This window comes from Mirounga angustirostris, unplaced genomic scaffold (assembly GCF_029215605.1).
Source record: "Mirounga angustirostris isolate CCGP_5_RB_7025 unplaced genomic scaffold, mMirAng1.0.hap1 SCAF_6, whole genome shotgun sequence".
Lineage (NCBI taxonomy): Eukaryota > Metazoa > Chordata > Mammalia > Carnivora > Phocidae > Mirounga > Mirounga angustirostris.
Window position 1 is genome coordinate 113,528,633 of NW_026991714.1, and position 17,736 is coordinate 113,546,368.

Consider the following 17,736-nt stretch of genomic DNA (forward strand, 5'->3'; position numbering starts at 1 on the left):
ATTTTTAAAGAAATTCATCTTGATGGTTTGTTGGATTTGTTTCTGTTTTGTGTTTCTGTTTTAAGAGGCTTTAGCCTGGAGAAGGTACTCTATAATTTCATATAACCATTTTCTAAGATTCTACAATTGCATTGTTTTAAAAATAGAACTAGAAACATATTTATGTATGGTCTTTTATTTGACTTTTATTTCCAAATTGAAATATGGTGGTTGTCTACTTTTAATTTTGTTAATTCTTTAATACTTGGATTTGTCAGAAGATTTTAAAGTTTATTTTGTATATCACACTTTACTCTGATTCATTAATCCCTGTAGGAACTATTCATTGACCACCTATTATTGACCAGACACTGGGGTAGTTGGTGAACAAGACAGGCAAGAACAGAGCTTTTATTCTAGCAGGCATGTGAGGTTTGGAGGAGTGTACTAGTTGGAGATCATAAGGTGCTGTGCTACTTTAGGATGTCAGAGAAGGCCTCTTCAAGGAAGAAACATATAAATTGAAGCTAAAGGTTGCGTTGGAGCAACGTCTATAAAGACCCATGGGAGAACAAGTGAAGGAAACAGCATGTGAAGATCTCTAATATAGGAAAGACCTTGGCATATTTTAGGAATGGGAGGAAACCAGGGTGATTATGGTTGTCTATGTTTAGTGCAGCATGTTGTACCTTTGGAGAGATAGATCATGTGGACGAGGGCTTTACATTTTACTTTTTGTGCAGCTGGAAACCCAGTTGTTATATAGTTATATATTTTGTAAACTACAAAATTTAGTTATCTCTCTATAACTAAAATTTCCTTAGCTCTGGAGCTTCTTATTTCTACTGGGTAGTAGAGGACAATTTTGCCAGTTTAGGATAAAGTCAGTAGCTTCTGGTTTAACTTCATTAATTCCAGCTTAACTCAGACCCTTGGGTAAATAATCAGTCCTTTGGATAAGTTCAGTTTTTCCACATAGTTCTCTACTTTTTTTTTTTTTTTTCTGAGGTGGAGGGTATTGGTAGAGAAGACTTATAAATTTTCCTGGCATTGAGGACTGGGCATCTTGTCTCGGGGCCATTCTCTGTCCTTGGCCATTGCTAAGCTGTACCTTAACTGGCTTAGTCTTGAATGGCACTGTCTGCTCTGCTGCGTCCGAGGCTGATGTCCTTGCTACTACCATGACCTCTGGGCAACAGGTCTATGTGCATTGGATCCGCCTTAATTCCAAGCTCTTTTGGGCACACTGGCCCAAAGCAAACTTCTTAACAGTTTCTACACCATGCTGGTGTGCTTGGGTCTCTGAGGCAGCTTTTCAGGTCTGGGCATGTCATTGGCTATTAACACTGATATAGTGGTAGGTGCAAGGTTTTGCTAAAGACTTGCAGTTCCTTGGACCATAACTTAGGAAAGGGAAAGATGGTTATCTTCTCTTCTGGGTCCTTCCCCACAAACATACTAGAGATTTTTCTCACCCTTTCTCACTCCAAGACTTAGCCTCAGATGGGATAGGAGGTAAGAATTCCAAACTTCTACCTGTTTTCTACCTCTTCTTTCTCTCTGTATTCCTCCTCCCCTCCCCCCCCCCCCAGTTTTTATGTCCTCTCGATTGTTGTGGGAGAACACACTTACGCCATCACCTGCCACTTCCTGTATGCTGTAGTTTACAGTATAAACTCTGCCAGCAAAGTTTTCTTGCTTTGGCTTGTGGTAATTTAAAGCCAGGGTCTTAGAATTTAAAAAACCCTTAGATATTGCAAGTGAAGTTCTTAGCTTTTGAGAATTATGGTTTCCATTGATTAAGGACCTAAATCTAAAAGCTGAAAGTATAAAACTCTTAGAAAAAATATAGGTGTAAATATTCATGATCTTATATTAGGCAACAGTTTCTTAAATATGACACCAAAAGCACAAACAAAGAAAAAATAGATAAATTTGACTTCATCAAAATTCAAAACTTTTGTGCATCAGAGGATACTATCAAGATAGTGAGATGTTGGGGTGCCTGGGTGGCTCAGTTGTTAAGCGTCTGCCTTCGGCCCAGGTCATGATCCCAGGGTCCTGGGATTGAGCCTGCATCAGGCTCCGTGCTCCGTGGGAAGCCTGCTTCTCCCTTTCCCACTCCCCCTGCTTGTGTTCCCTCTCTCACTGTGTCTCTGTCAAATAAATAAATAAAATCTTAATTAAAAAAAAAAAGAAAAAAAGATAGTGAGATATTGAAGTACCAATATCTTTTCATAGAGAGTGAGTGGGTCCAGAGTTCAGGATAGACTTCTAAGCTAGAGATCTGTATTTGTCATCATCAGTGAGTAGGCAGTGTGAACATGGTAATCCCAGGATGGATGTGAGAAGAGCAAAGAAAGGAGTCCTGAGGGAATATCAGTCTCTAAGTGTTGAGTAGAGAAAGGAAGGAGTGATCTGAGAGGTTGAAAGAAGAGTATGAATTATCATAGAAACTTCTCCCATTTAACTCTAAGCTCCTTGAAGGCTTGACTGTGCCATGTTCATCATTTTATCCTCAATTCTTGTCATAATGTAGGTGTCCAGTGGATGTTGTTAAATGAAAACTGAGAAGTCTTAAGAAACAGTGGTCAGCAGTGTCCAATGTCTCAAAGAGGTCACCTGACATAAGGACAGAGCATTGAGGAGATGATTGATTGTCTTCAACAGAAGAATGTCAGTGGAGTCTCCATGGTGGAGATACAGCCAGATTGCTGAGGATGAAGAGTGAATGGTTGCAAGAGGGTGGAGGCAGTGCAGACATTCTTTTCCAAAAGCTTAAAGGATAGTAGGTAGAGCACGTGTTGTATCAAGATGAAAGAGACCTCAGCATGGTTATATGCTTCACAGGAGAAGTCAGTAGAAAGGGAGAAGTTGACACAGGAAGAAGGAGGTATGTGGGATTGACTGAACATTATCCTTAGGATTAGAGGGAATGGAGTAAAGATACAGGGTTTGAGTAGAAGTAGGAATATAGTTTCCACTGATGTGGGAATAATGGAAGGAGGGATGGTGTCAATGAAGAAGTATTTGGGTGGTAGGTGAAGAATTTGGGGCCTCAGTATACTTGATGAATTTTTCCAATGAGGTGGGGGGGGCGGAGATAAAGTCATTAGCTGAGATTATAGGGGAAGGAGATGATGATCGTAGGAGAGAGTTTGAGGAGAAAGGGAGAATTTTGAGAAGGCCATTGGGGGAAATGAGAGGGCTAACGGAACAGAATTACTTAGAAAAATTGTACTGACATATTTTTCATGGCTCTGGTGTATGTAGTTGTGTGAGTAATCTTCCCCCCCATCTCAGGGCTCAGCAACCTGAGCGTGTGAGCAGACAAGTTGAACAAGTGGATTGATCTTGGTCTGGGTTTAACGGGCCAGTGTGGCAGAAAGGGAGGCAAGAGAGTCTAGCAGTGACGGTGTTTGAAGTGATGGGCTATTGAGTCGAAGCTCAATGGGGACCAACTGAAACCAGAAAGTGGCAGCTGGGATATGAAGTGGTTGAGACTGGATATTGGAATTTAAGATTAAGTTAAATTGAAGCTTAACTAAGAGGAGCAGTTGCTGGTTATGACTGAATGCAAGAGCTGGCCATGGAATGGGTTTCTGAAGCAGAGAAAGTGAAGGTTATTGGGTTGAGCAGATAAGGAAAGTGTAAAGCTAGGGTGTTACAGGAGTCAGCTTCACAGAAAGTGAATTGCTCAGAATGGTTCTAGAGCAAGGGGTGGGAAGATTCTGAACTAGGTTCCAAAGTCTTTGGCGAATGTGGGAGAGTGGCCAAGAGGTCAGTCGATGACAGAAACAAGGAGAGAGAGGTAGGAACAGGATAGACACCTCAAAAGAGGTACTTTGACATGAGGGTGAAGAACCTCGATGATGAACAAGGAATGACTTCTATGCTGTAGATTTGCTGAGGGGAGAAAGAACAGCTGCACTCAGATTTTAGTTTAGACAAGAAGACTGCTGGAATGGTGCTCAAATTGGTTCAAGGTTTCGGGTATTTGTTTACAGTGGAACAGTGTAAAGGGTTATCAGGAAGTATAGCTATTGGAGGATGTGTGATTGTCAAGGAGGCGGAGAGTACATAGCAGAAATGAGATCAGAGTGCAGCGACAAAGGGGAATTACTTGGAGGGGCTGACGTTTTGGATGATTGTGGTAATGATGAAAAACATGGTGGTCTTAGCTGATTTCCAAATTTTTATTAATTTTATGGGAAGACATATTTATGCTGACAGACTGAGATACTGGGTTATGCACAGAGCTAGATGATTTCATTGTTTTCAGTTCTACTTAGCAATGTTTAGCAATCTGTGGCCTTTGCTCAGCATGTCTTAAAGAACCCTAGCATGGGGCTGTTTTCCTCTTTGGCAAGGCTTAGCCCTGGTGAGGAGGACGGCAGAGTGAAAGCAATTGGTGCTCACCTGATCTTTTGACCTTGACAAACTTGTGTCTAAGGGGTGGGTAGGTGGGTAGGGATAATCTTGAGTCCAAATTGGGGTGAGAAATCATAAGTCTTCAGGCCTTTTAAAAGCCCGATGCCAGCTTGAGGGGGAATGTAAAAAGTTCTGAGTCCCAAAAGGAGAGAATAGCAATAAGAATGATTCATGATCTCCTTGATGACTTAAAAATTTAATACTATTGCAGCAATATTTAAATCATATCTAAGTTAAAAATTATAACCCCAAATGCTACATATTAATGTCTGTTTTTAGAATTAGAAAAATGTGTCAATTTATAAAGTCTCAAGACCATACTCTTGAAGTTTTACTTCTCCCAAAATGCCTTTCTTTTTCTTTTTTAAATGTGTTTCTTTTTTTTATTATTATGTTCAGTTTGCCACTGTATAGTACATAATTAGTCCTTGATGCAGTGTTCAACAATTCATTAGTTAAGTATAACACCCAGTGCTCATCACAGCACGTGCCCTCATTATTCAGCCATCAGAAACGATGAATACCCAAAATGTCTTAAAGCCAAAGGTTCTACTACATTGATCTTTGGCATATTTAAAATATGCTTTCAGACTTCCTCGGGTTAAGGAATTCTTAGAATCATGATGCATGGCATTTTTACAGAGCCCTAAGAATATTGGTATTTGCTCTTGAACACTTATCTTGATAAGCACTGAGTAATGTATAGGTAGAATTGTTGAATCATTATATTGCACACCTGAAACCAGTATAATACTGTATGTTAATTATACTTCAATTTAAAAAAGGATAAAATAAAATAAATTAAAAAAAGAAATATTGGTGTGTATGATTTCACTATGCAAACTGGGAACAATTCTGCTAGCAGAAAACATTACTTCCTTAGATATATAACCATCTCTGCCTATCACAAAATAACAGATAATGTTCGAAAGAAATCATGTCATAGTATTTTCAATCTTTTTTTTTTAAGATTTATTTATTTGAGAGAAGAGGAGAGAGAGCAGAGTGAGAGAGGGAGAACACGAGTGGTGGGGAGGGGCAGAGGAACAGGGGGGAGCAGGCTCCCCGCTGAGCAGGGAACCCGAGATGTACGACTCAATCCCAGGACCCTGAGATCATGACCTAAGCTTTTCAATCTTTTTAACCACTAGGCCAGTCCACCTCACATCATTTTTTTTGTTATCTATTAGAACTTTAACTCAAAGGCTAGATGGTGGCAAGTAAGAGTTAATGAAAATTTTGGAGAAAAAATATGACCTTTTATTTTTTTGAGTTTTTAAGAAATATTTTAACAGAAAGACCTATTCAGTAAAGAAAACTTGGAAAATACAGGAAAGGAGGAAGAAGGGTCACCTGTGGCTCAAATCAACCACAGTAGATGTTTTGATGTGTTTTTTTTTAAATTTAGTTTTTTCTCTTATATTTTGATTGTTTTGTTGGTTTGTTTTGGTTTGTTTGGTAACTATGCTATACTGTGAACCTATATTTGTAATCTGCTTTTTTACATAGCATTATTCATAATCTTTATAACATCATTTGTGATGACTGCATAATACAACAAATGTATTTAATCCTTCCCCTAAAATTAGACTTTTTGAGTACAGTTGACCCTTGAACAATACAAGTTTGAGCTGCACAGGTCAACTTACATGCGGGTTTTTTTCCAATAAATACAATATAGTACTGTAAATGTATTTTCTCATTTTTAGGATTTTCTTAACATTTTCTTTTCTCTAGCCTACTTTATTATAAGAATATAGTATATAATATGTATACAAAGTAAGTTTTAATCAACTATGTTATTGGCTCAACAGTAGGCTATCAGTTAAGCCTTTGGGGAGTTAAAATTATATTTTTGACCGTGTGGGAGTCAATGCCCCTAACGCCCACTTTGTTCAGGCGTCAACTGTATTTCTAATTTTCTATTAAACCATGTTGCAATATATGTATTTGCATAAAATTCTATCATGTATTCTTTATTTATTTCCACAGTATAGATTCTGGAAATGGATTTGTTTGATCAAAGGCTATAAGCATTTCTGAAGATCCTAACACATATTGCTTAGAAAAATTCTTTTTTTTTTAAAGTAAAAATTCAGTTTATTCATCTGTTTATGACACAGTACACAAGAGGCAAAGTGTTTCACATCATAGATTTCACTTCCAACTCCTTGGAATGTTCATTTCTTTGGCTAAAAGGAGAGACTAGATAGACATGAGAGGCAGGCAATGCTTAGGCAACTGACATAAGGATGGGGAGGGTGATGCTAATGCTATCCTCATGGGGACAGGCACAAGGGGTCTGTTAGTCACAAGCTATTTTCTAGAACTGTTAGCTGGAAACAAAGGAGCACCACTGCTGGGTGCTCATCCATCATGGGCCTCGGTCATCCCCACCACACAGGTACCAGCAGCGCTTTGTGGTAGTCACCCTTCGTGTCTTGCTGGATGTAGTAGTACAGGGACTTGCTGTACTTCCTCTTGAATTCAGACCTAATTTTCAACATGTCCACTTCACTGCGAGAGACCGTGATTCTAATCAGGACTTTATCACGAGTCCCCTTGCCCTTCATGGAGTCGTACAGCCGGTCAGCAAAATACAGGGGCTTTTTCTGAGTGCACTGGACCAGGTTCAGGAAAGCATTTTCCAGGTCTCCTTTGACCTCCTTCTTGATGCTCTCCAGCATGTCATAAGGGCTGTAGCTCTTGTACCTTTCAAATACTTTCTGGAGGTGACACACACTCCACTCAGTCATGATGCTGATCCACTTGGGCACATCAGTTCCTCTCCTCTTCACTCCAGCATCATAGAGATCCCGGGCATCTTGGTCAATCAGTTCATAATCAATGACAGAGCCATCCTCTGCTCTTCTACCCTTTGCAAGGGCAACCATCAGCTTGCGGAAGTCACCAGATGTGTCAGAAATGATGTCCTTCTCCAGATCAGTCTTGTACATTTCTTTGTAGACTCTGTTAATTTCCTGAAGCTCTTGGTTGGTCCTTGAGCAGATGATCTCAATGAGGGAGTCCTCGTCAGTCCCCAGCCCCTTCATGGAGGCTTTCAGGTCAGAAGCATCATACTGAGCAGGTGTTTTCAAAAGGCCCAAAATCACGGTCTCCAGGTGGCCGGACAAGGCTGACTTGAGTGCTGATACAAGTTCCTTTTTGGTCCTTCTCTGGTAGGCGAAGGCAATATCCTGTCTCTGTTCATTGCTGCAGTTGGTCAAAATGTTGACAATGGTGACCTTATCCACACCTTTGGTCTTGATGGCCGTTTCAATATTCAGAGCATCATGCTCAGCATCAAAATTGGTGTATGCTTGGGGCGCTGGGTGGCTCAGTTGGTTAAGCGACTGCCTTCGGCTCAGGTCGTGATCTTGGAGTCCCGGGATCGAGTCCCGCATCGGGCTCCCTGCTCAGCAGGGAGTCTGCTTCTCCTTCGGACCCTCCTCCCTCTCATGCTCTCTGTCTCTCATTCTCTCTCTCTCAAATAAATAAATAAAATCTTTAAAAAAAAAAAATTGGTGTATGCTTTGACCGACCCGTATGCACTTGGGGGCGTGGAGTGATCACCCTCCAAGCTGAGCTTGCAGAGAATTTCGTGAACAGTAGACATTTTGAAGGAAGCTGGGCCTGGCGCCGAGAGCTGCGAGCGTCCCCAGTTGTAGAGCCGCTTAGAAAAATTCTTAATGATAGGGTAACATAATTGGCGCTTCCAGCAATGACTGTAAATTTTGCAACTGGGCACAATAAACACCAAATGCAAAAAACACAATCTGAATATCTTCAAATCTATACAGGGGATATGAGACTTAAAGAGATGGCCGTATCTTGATAATGGAAAACTTTTTTTTTTTTCTTATTCAGATGCCTCTAGGCTGGATGATGACTGACTAGGTAACACACAGAATTTTGGATAATTGAATGACTGATCTGATGAGGCAGATGATGGCTTGAAGCCAGTGTGAGTTATGGAATAGAAAACAAAATGGTATTTCATTTCAGTATATGTACAAGTTCTGGGCACTGAATCCATGTAAGGAGATGTTACTGCTTTATTATTAAGGATACAACTCAGGAGCAGCCAAATGGAAGAGCCATGTAGGACAGGGTATGGGGGAAGGAGCACTTCCACGCCCACTCTGGACGTGTTACCCTTCCAGCACCTTGATGTGTTCAGCAACTGGGAAGCACTAACCTTGTTTTCTTTTTTTTTTTTTAACAGATTTTATTTTAGAATTCTCTATTATTTCTCAGAGTATGTTTTTTTTGTGTGTGTGTTTTGGTTTTTGTTTTAAAGACATTAACCAGTCTTTTGATGGTCTTTGAAAAAGTGGGTTCCACAGGATAATTTTGAGAAGAAGCTGCATACCATATCCCTTTCCCACTTGGTGATTAACCATAAACATCAACTTTCATCAGCTTAATAAAGGCTCAGGGAAATAATATTACCACTAACAATTTAACATTAGTACTTAGTATTTTGAGGCTCTGTTCTAGCAATCCCACATATATTACAAGTCTGTCTTCTGCAATTACCTCCTTTTGTTTACAGATGAGAAAATTGAGGTCCACATTGGTAAAATAACATGCCCAAAGTTACTAACATGGCTTAGCAGGTAGAAGAGCCAGGACTCCATCTCAGATAAACTGGCTCCGGAGGATTTTCAAGCACTACATTGTACTATTTGTAACTGGAAAGAAGACTGGTTTAGTGTTTAGTGCAACATTTCTCAAGCTTGTTTAACAATGGAAGCTCATTGTCTTTCAATATTTTATAGGGATTAGTTTTCCATGGAGTTAACTGGGAAGTGTTGTCTTGAGCCAGCCTGCGCTGGTGCAGTCTCTTAAACACCATTATTTTGGAATAGAACTTTTTTTTTTTTTTAAACTTGGTTCTCTGTTCCTAATATTAAGTGTTATATTTATTTATTTATTTGTTATTTTTAAATGTTATTGAAAGACTAATACTTTGACTTCAAGGCATTTTATATTGTCTTTTACAATGACCTTCCTAGGAATTTTTAAAAGGTCAACATCATTCTACACTACTTTCGAGGTACTAAAACAGTTTATAATCCAAATCACTATTTTACTGTGCTTTCTGTACAAGATAAGAAACTGACAGCTTTTTAGTGCTATGGAACATGATGGTAACTGACCTCTTTCTTGAGTTTCAACCTTGGTTCTGCCTCTTTACAGGCTATATGGCCTTAGAAAAGTCACTTCATTTCTCAAAACTTCTTTCCTCTAAAAGACAAGGTTAATATCTTACAGGGTGGCTGTGAGAATCGAATGAGAAAATTTCATGTAATGTCTGGCACATAGAAAGCTCACGACAAATGGTAATTGCTCTCAACTCTATACCATGAATGAATTGCAAAAATAGTTGGAAAAGAAAGGTCAATTTTAATTTGAACTGCCTCTGTTACGCTGACATCAGCTACATTTCTGATAAAGTGATGTTGTCCTGATACAGGTTGATGGGAGTTAAAACCAGTTTCCTTCCGGCTTTCCAACTGACATAATAAGCAAAACCTGACTGGGCAAACATAGACCTATTTATTAGATCACTTATTATTAATGTTAAACTAGCTCTGGTGCTGACTTATCCTGTTCTTTTTGAAATTTCATTGTTGTCATTTAAAATCTGCCAGACCTTCAGAAGCTTCACAGAATGCTAAAGGGTTTAATCCATCCTCCAGAACATGCGAAGTTTATTTTCCAAAGTGGTCCTCTACATCCAGCAGTATGTTCAAAATCATGCACGTAGGACAGAATTCGCTTCCATTTTTACATTTGCTGGAGGTTTGTTCAATCTTCCTGGCAGTCAACTTTGGAGTTTAGGGGGCAGTACTTAACACATCTAACCAAAGCATGAGTAATTACTGAAAACAAAACTATTAAAGGAAAAATCTATTGAGATTTTGCAATTTCCAATGACTTACTCCTTAAGCAAAAAGAAAATGGGTTTGTTTTGAGCTGTATGTGGGGGGATCTCTAGTATTCTATCCTAAGTGCTTCTTCTAGCCCTGATATCTAGTAAGCACTCAGTAAATACTTCTTGATGGACTGAATTTGATTTCTAATCCCAATTTTGTGCCTTGCGACTTCTGTAAACTTGGACCTTCTTGAACCTTCTAAGCTTCAGTTTCATCTTATGTAAAAAATGAGGTACCAATATTTGTGTCCCAGGATTGTTGTTAACAATGAAGTGTTCATGCATTTAAAATAGCCAGCCCAGGGATGCCTGGTGGCTCAGTTAAGTATCTGCCTTCGGTTCAGGTCATGATCCCAGGGTGCTGGGATCGAGTCCCGCATTGGGTTCCTTGCTCAGCGGGAACCTGCTTCTCTTTCTGCCTGCCGCTCCCAGTTTGTGCTCTCTCTGACAAATAAATAAGTAAATAAAATCTTAAAAAAAAATAGCTGGCACAGCACGTGGCACCATAGTGGGCACTCAGTGCATTGCACGTTCTCCCAGACACTTCACTTTGTTCTTCAATAATATTCTCTTCAAGCACATTTCAAGCACTTTCTCATTCTCTAAACACTTTGAAGCCATGTTCAAGAGAGAATATGAGTGTTTGCCAATTAAACTGAAAATACATTCCTTTGTAGCCAAAACTTGGAATGTTTCAGCAAAACCGAGTGTATCCCTGACAGACCTTGGTTTGAATTCTGGCTTTACAACTGAGTATGTTATGACCTTAGGTAAGTTACTTAACCTGTCTGTAAAGTATCGTGAGGTTGAAATGAGTAATAATATGTATAAACATCTGGTTCCAGTGCCTGGTTTGCACAGGCGCAGAAGAGATTTATTATCTTAAGTTGAGACTTTGATTTAATCTGATAATTTATGTAATTAATTCATGTATATTGAGGGCCTACTGTACTCAAACCCTGTTAAGAGCAGCCAGGAAGATTGTGAATGAACATTGGGCATATGGTTATGTAGGTGACCGAAGTTGGCCTCACCTAGAATCAGGTTCAGCAGAAGTGGCGTTTTTTTTAGATTGTATTTATTTATTTAGAGAGAGAAAGCATGAGCACACGTGAGCAGGGGGAGGGACAGAGGGAGAGGGAGAGAGGCAATCCCAAGCAGATTGCACTGAGTGCAGAGCCTGATGGGGGGCTTGATCTTAAGACCCTGAGACCATGACCTGAGCGGAAACCAGGAGTCAGGTGCTTAACAGACTGAGCCACCCAGGCTCCCCCAGAAGTGGCATTTTCTATTGTATCTGAAGTAAAATAAATTAACGGGCTGCTATTGCATTTGACATGGCATTTTTTAAATGTTGCGTTTATAGTAAAATTAAAAAAAAATGTCAAGAGATAAGTTCATGAGTGCTAAAGCAAACCAGGTAAATTTTGCTATTTAAAAAGTTTTTTATCTTTTGCTGATCTTGTTCATCACAAATAAACACGTTCCTCTCCTATACTAAAATTTAACACAGGATATTGGTAAGACAAATTTAATAAGATATTTATTCCATTTAAAAATTGACTTGAATTGTCTAGATATTATATAAAATTGATTCCTACCCTGGCAGACTAAGCATTGCAAAGCTGGTGCTAAGCGTTTTATGAGAATTCCTAGCAAATAGGAAATCTTAAGGATGACATTGACATTATAGAAAAAGGTTTAATTTTGAGAGGTGCCTAGCTGGCGCCGTGGGTGGAGCTCTCGATCTCGGGGTTGTGGATTTGAACCCTGTATAGAGATTACTTAAAAATTGAAAAAAATCTTTTAAAAAGGTTTATAATTAAAATATTAATAAAATAATAATAAAATATTAATAATTCCCTTATGAAATTAACCATAAGGTTTTTAATGGGATACCAAAATAATCCACATTTCTCTGATAGGATGTTAACATCTATGTTTTGTGATGTAGAGTTTCTTGTGTTAATTGAGATATAATTCACATAATGAAAAAGTTTCAGTGGTGCTAAGGATGTTCACAATCTTGTGGAACCGCCACCATTATTTGGTTCCAGATTTTGTTCATCACCCTCAAAGGAAACTGTACCCATTGAACAGTCACTTGCCATTTCTCCTTTCTCCCTGCCCCTGGCAGCCTCTACTCTGCTTACTTGTCTATGGATTTGCCTATTCTCAGTATTTCATATAAATGGAATCATACTATATATTGTCTTGTGTGTCTGGTTTCTTTCACTTTGCGTGTTTTCAGGGCTTGTCTATGTTGTGGCACATATCAGCACTTCATTACTTTTTAAATTTTTAAAAAATTTTTATTTATTTCTTCATTTATTTTAGAGAGAGAGAATGTGAGCGTGGGAGGAGCGGAGGGGGAGGGAGAGGGACAAGCAGACTCTTTGCTGAACTTGGAGCCTGACCCCATGCTTGTTCTCATGACCCTGAGATCCTGACCTGAGCTGAAACCAAGAGTCATATACTTAACTGACTGAGCCACCCAGGTGTCCCACTTCATTCCTTTTTAAGGCAGAATAATACTCCATTGTATGGATATACCACATTTTATTTATCTACCAGTTGATGGATGTTTGAGTTGTTTCCACTTTTTGGCTATTGTGCATGATGCTACTATGACCATTTGTGAAAACTGTTGTGTGGACATGTTTTCAGTTCTTCTGGGTGTATACCTAGGGAGGAATTACTGGGTCACATGGGATCCTCTATGTTTAACTTTTTGAGGAACTGCCAGACTTTTTCCAAAGCAGTGGCATCATGTTCTGTAGTTTTTAATGCTGTCTCAGATACTTGAAGAAATGAGAGAAAAGTTTATTAAAATGTTAACCTGGGACTATTAGTACTCATGACAGCCCTTCTGACAAGCCAGATGGAAGTCTCAATTTGCCTATTTGCTTTTCAGAATGAAAACATTAAAATATAAACCTGCACCATAGAAATAGTGTCAAAATTTTTATGCCCTCTTGTTCCTCTACCCACACACTTCTTCTAAAAGTTTGGAATATGATTGGAATTGATGATGTTTACTTTCACGTAAGTATAGGTTTCTAAAAGTGACATATTGAACTACATCAAAAACTAATGATGTATTGTATGGTGACTAACATAACATAATAAAATAAAATAAAATAAAAAGTGATATATTGAGGTTCCTGCTCTGCTTTTCCTTGGTGGGTTTCATGTTTTATTACTAGCAGAGATATTGAACATTGCTCTTTTATTTTTATTTTTTAATTTTTTTTTTAAAGATTTTCTTTATTTTTTTTAAGAGAGAGAGAGACAGAGAGCACAAGCAGGGGGAGGGGCAGAGGGAGAAGGAGAAGCAGACTCCCCACCGAGCAGAGAGCCGGACGTGGGGCTCCATCTCAGGACCCTGGGATCGGCATCATGACCTGAGCCAAAGGCAGACACTTAGCCTACTGAGCCACCCAGGTGCCATGAACATTATTCTTTTTTTTTTTTTTTAAAGATTTTATTTATTTATTTGAGAGAGAGAATGAGAGACAGAGAGCATGAGAGGGAGGAGGGTCAGAGGAAGAAGCAGACTCCCTGCCGAGCAGGGAGCCCGATGTGGGACTCGATCCGGGACTCCAGGATCATGACCTGAGCCGAAGGCAGTCGCTTAACCAACTGAGCCACCCAGGTGCCCAACATTATTCTTTTAACAGAAAACATTCTTGAAACAAAATTCAAAATAGATTTAATTACTTGTGATTAAATTTTCTTGGATATACAAATATTTTTCAAAAATATCACATAAAGATCTCACCTAAAAATCTTTATGTCAAGAATATTGTGTTAATGTAGTAGGTAGTCTAGAGATGCTTTTACCTCCTTGGCTGATGACATTACCTGTGTCTCTGCTTCTGTTGTCAGTAGTCATTATCAGCTCTTCAACCTCCTACATTTGTTCTAGCAAATATTTGTATTGCCTTAGTAAATTTACATAAAATGAAATCATTATGAAGAAATAAAGTAAGTTGGTTTTACTGGGGGTATAGAATTTTAGAGCAGAAAGGGTGCTCAAGAGAAATAACATTTATGGAATAATTTCTGATGCTAGATTGGAGCTTAAGTGCTTTTTATGCCATATCTCATTTAAGGTGACAGTCTATTTGAATTTTGTGTTTGGAAGAAGAAATGAGATTATCAGTCATTCCAAAAAGCTTGGAGTCAGCTCGCTCTCTCTCATAAATTAATCTTTATTCCTGTGTAGGTATATTATAGAGATTGATTTGTTTTCTTAGAGTAATGAAAAACTAAAGGAGTTCTTTTTAGGTAAATTTCTCTCAGGTTTTAAACTATGAAAATCAGTATCATTGTGGACACTGAATATGTTGTTTACTAAATTCTATAGTTTTATCCTATAATTTTCAGTTATTTTTGCAATTATTTTGGTGCCTAAAATAATTTGTTATTGTGTTGGGTACCTTTATATCTATTTTACTTCTGAAATATCTAAGAATAGGTAGCTGCATTTGAGCTAGAGAAATATTAGGGTTTTTTTTTTTTTTTTAAAGATTTTATTTATTTATTTGACAGAGAGAGACACAGCGAGAGAGGGAACACAAGCAGGGGGAGTGGGAGAGGGAGAAGCAGGCTTCCCGCAGAGCAGGGAGCCCGATGTGGGACTCGATCCCAGGACCCTGGGATCATGACCTGAGCTGAAGGCAGTCACTTAACCAACTGAGCCACCCAGGCGCCCGAGAAATACTAGGTTTTAATCAGATCTTTTTGTCTGAATACTGACTCTTTTAAAAGGTGTTTTTTTTTTTTTTTATAATTTTGGGAGACATGGTTTTAAGTTGCTGCTGATAAGCTTCTGTACTAACTAGAAGTAGAGCAGAAACTACAAATCAAAAATCTACCTCAAAAAATTAAAAATAGAACTACATATGATCCAGCAATTCCACTTTTGGGTATATATCTGAAGGAAGTGAAATCACTATCTTAAAGAATTATCTACATCCCCATATTCATTGCAGCATTATCTACAATGAAGACATAGAAACAACCTGAGTATCCATCAGTGGATGAATGGATAAAGAAAATGTGATACATGCACATACACTGGAATATTCAGTCATAAAAAAGAAAGAAATCATGCTCTTTACAAAAATAAAAAATGGATGGAACCTGAAGGCATTATGCTAAGTGAAAGACAAATACTGTATGATCTCACAAGTGGAATCTAAAAAAAAAAACAAAACAAACCCAAAGGCCCAGAAATAGAGAACTTATGGATTAAATTGGTTTTTGGTGATTGCCCAGGGCTTCAACTTTATTTCATAAGTTTATTTCTTTGGAAAACTGTTTCCCAAGCTTTATAACAAAGTATCACTGAACTTGGAGAAGATAGTCTGTGCATAAGTTGGAGACTTTGCCTATTTTGAAATGGAAAAATTCTTGTCTCAGCATTACTGAGTTAATGTACAGTTGGTACAAAGTTTTTAATTCTAATTGCTGACTTGCTTAGTGAGTGAATGATTGATCATAATCAACTGGAACGTGTAAGATAAAGCATGGTGACCTGAGTAGTTTTTCTGGTACAGTCAATGCTTTAGTGTGATAAATATTTTTATAAACAATTTTTCTGTTTCTCTTGGATAGTCAGTTTCTCTCCCTCCCTCTTTTTCAGGAGACCTACGTGAAAGGGTTGGAAGCCTTGGTGTTTGAGTAGACAAGGTAACCATTCAAGTAAACTCTTCAGTATTGTGACAATTGAATGGGTTGATTTGATATCAAAAAAAGAATTCCAGTTATTTAAAGAAGAGTGAATTATTAACTGTGTTAATAATATTTATGTCTACCATCACTGTAAGCACTTCATGTTCATTATCTGATTTAAGCCTACCAACAGTCCTGTGAGAGATACTATTACACCCGCTGTATAGACTAGGGAACTGAAGCCCAGAAACCTATGGATTTCTGCTGTCGACACCATGCATTTGACAAGAGTTGTGATAGCGTGAAAGTAATGTTACTTCTTTCTTGCTCTTTTTTCCCCCCCTCAAACTCATCTGTTCTCGTTATTTTTTCCTTTGTGGGACAATTTTGTGGGACTTCTTTGCTTCCAGAGATCAGATTTAGTTGTTGAGATGGGTTTTCTGCACTCTTTCCCCATCTTCCGTGTTCTTTTTTTTTTTTTTTAAGATTATTTATTTATTTATTTGACAGAGAGAGACACTGAGAGAGGGAACACAAGCAGGGGGAGTGGGAGAGGGAGAAGCAGGCCTCCCACTGAGCAGGGAGCCTGATGCGGGGCTTGATCCCAGGACCCCGGGACCATGACCTGAGCAGAAGGCAGACGGTTAACGACTGAGCCACCCAGGCGCCCCCCGTATTCTTTTATGTACACTATTTTCAAGGTTATACAGCTCAGCAGGTTAAGTAGTTTGTCAGTGATTGTTCAAACAGGGATTCTCAGTTCCCACCCTCATTCCCCCTTCTCAGAGGTGACTGTTCTGGACTCTCTTTGCTGTTTGGGATTTACCTGTGGTTTCTCAAGTAATATATTTGAATTGATGTCACCTGAGTTTTCAGTTTAGGGCATAACTTGTTTATATGATTTTCTGTGTCCCTATCACTAACTGAACTCAGGAGTCTCTATCAATTGCCCAAAGTTCCTGTTTTCTGTCACATCATTTATTCTGTTAATGTCATTATCTTGAAGAAATCCCTCCCAGGGCAAAGTGCTGTGGTACTGAGTAGCTTCTGCTTTCCCAGAGTGTCCAGCTCTCATTCTAGGGGCTCTCTCTTCCTCTGTGTTGGATCTTCTATTTCCTCTCTCCTGTGTTGTCTTCTTTCTTGGTTCACTCCCTCATTTTGCTCCTCTAGAGCCTCTCCTGTGCAGATATTGAATTATCTTGACTGGACCTCTAATTTCCTTGTTTTTTTCTTATTATCATGTTTTATTCTCTATTCTTTCTGATAAATATCCCTATGTTTAATTTCCAAGGTCTCTCTTTTTTAAAAAAGATTTTATTTATTTATTTGAGAGAGACAGAAAGTGCACAAGCAGGGGCAGAGGCAGAGAGAGGGAGAAGCAGATGGGGCTCGATCCCAGGACTCTGGGATTATGACCTGAGCTGAAGGCAGACACTTAACCGACTGAGCCACCCACGCACCCAAATTTCCAAGGTCTCTTTTAAAAAACATTGTATTTTCTTTGTCATGGATGTACTCTTACCTCTCCAATGATATTAATGATTGGGTTAAATTTTTTTTTAAATTTAAAAGTTCCTTCCGATGGGGTGCCTGGCTGGCTCAGTCACAGGAGTGTGCGACTCTTGATCTCCGGGTCATGAGTTCGAGCCCCACGTTGGGTGTAGAGATTACTTAAAAATAAATTAAAAAAAAAAATTTCTTCTGTT

General features: G+C 38.8%; 1 protein-coding gene and 1 pseudogene across 12 annotated transcripts in view; one reads left to right on the plus strand and one right to left on the minus strand.

Annotated features, from left to right (window-relative positions):
- SHLD2 (shieldin complex subunit 2) overlaps nt 1-17,736 on the plus strand; it is an 88,514-nt gene that overhangs the window by 13,384 nt on the left and 57,394 nt on the right. For 9 of the 12 annotated variants that reach the window (XM_064594916.1, XM_064594917.1, XM_054508260.2 and 6 more), the window contains exon 2: nt 16,002-16,048. The gene's annotated coding sequence lies outside the window, so the exon portion shown is untranslated. Of the gene's footprint in view, nt 1-8,077; nt 11,122-13,486; nt 13,796-16,001; nt 16,049-17,736 lie in introns of those variants that run through there. The other 3 variants (XM_064594913.1, XM_064594922.1, XM_054508259.2) reach the window with 3 other exon arrangements.
- Nucleotides 6,482-8,078, minus strand: LOC123847085 (annexin A2-like; annotated as a pseudogene).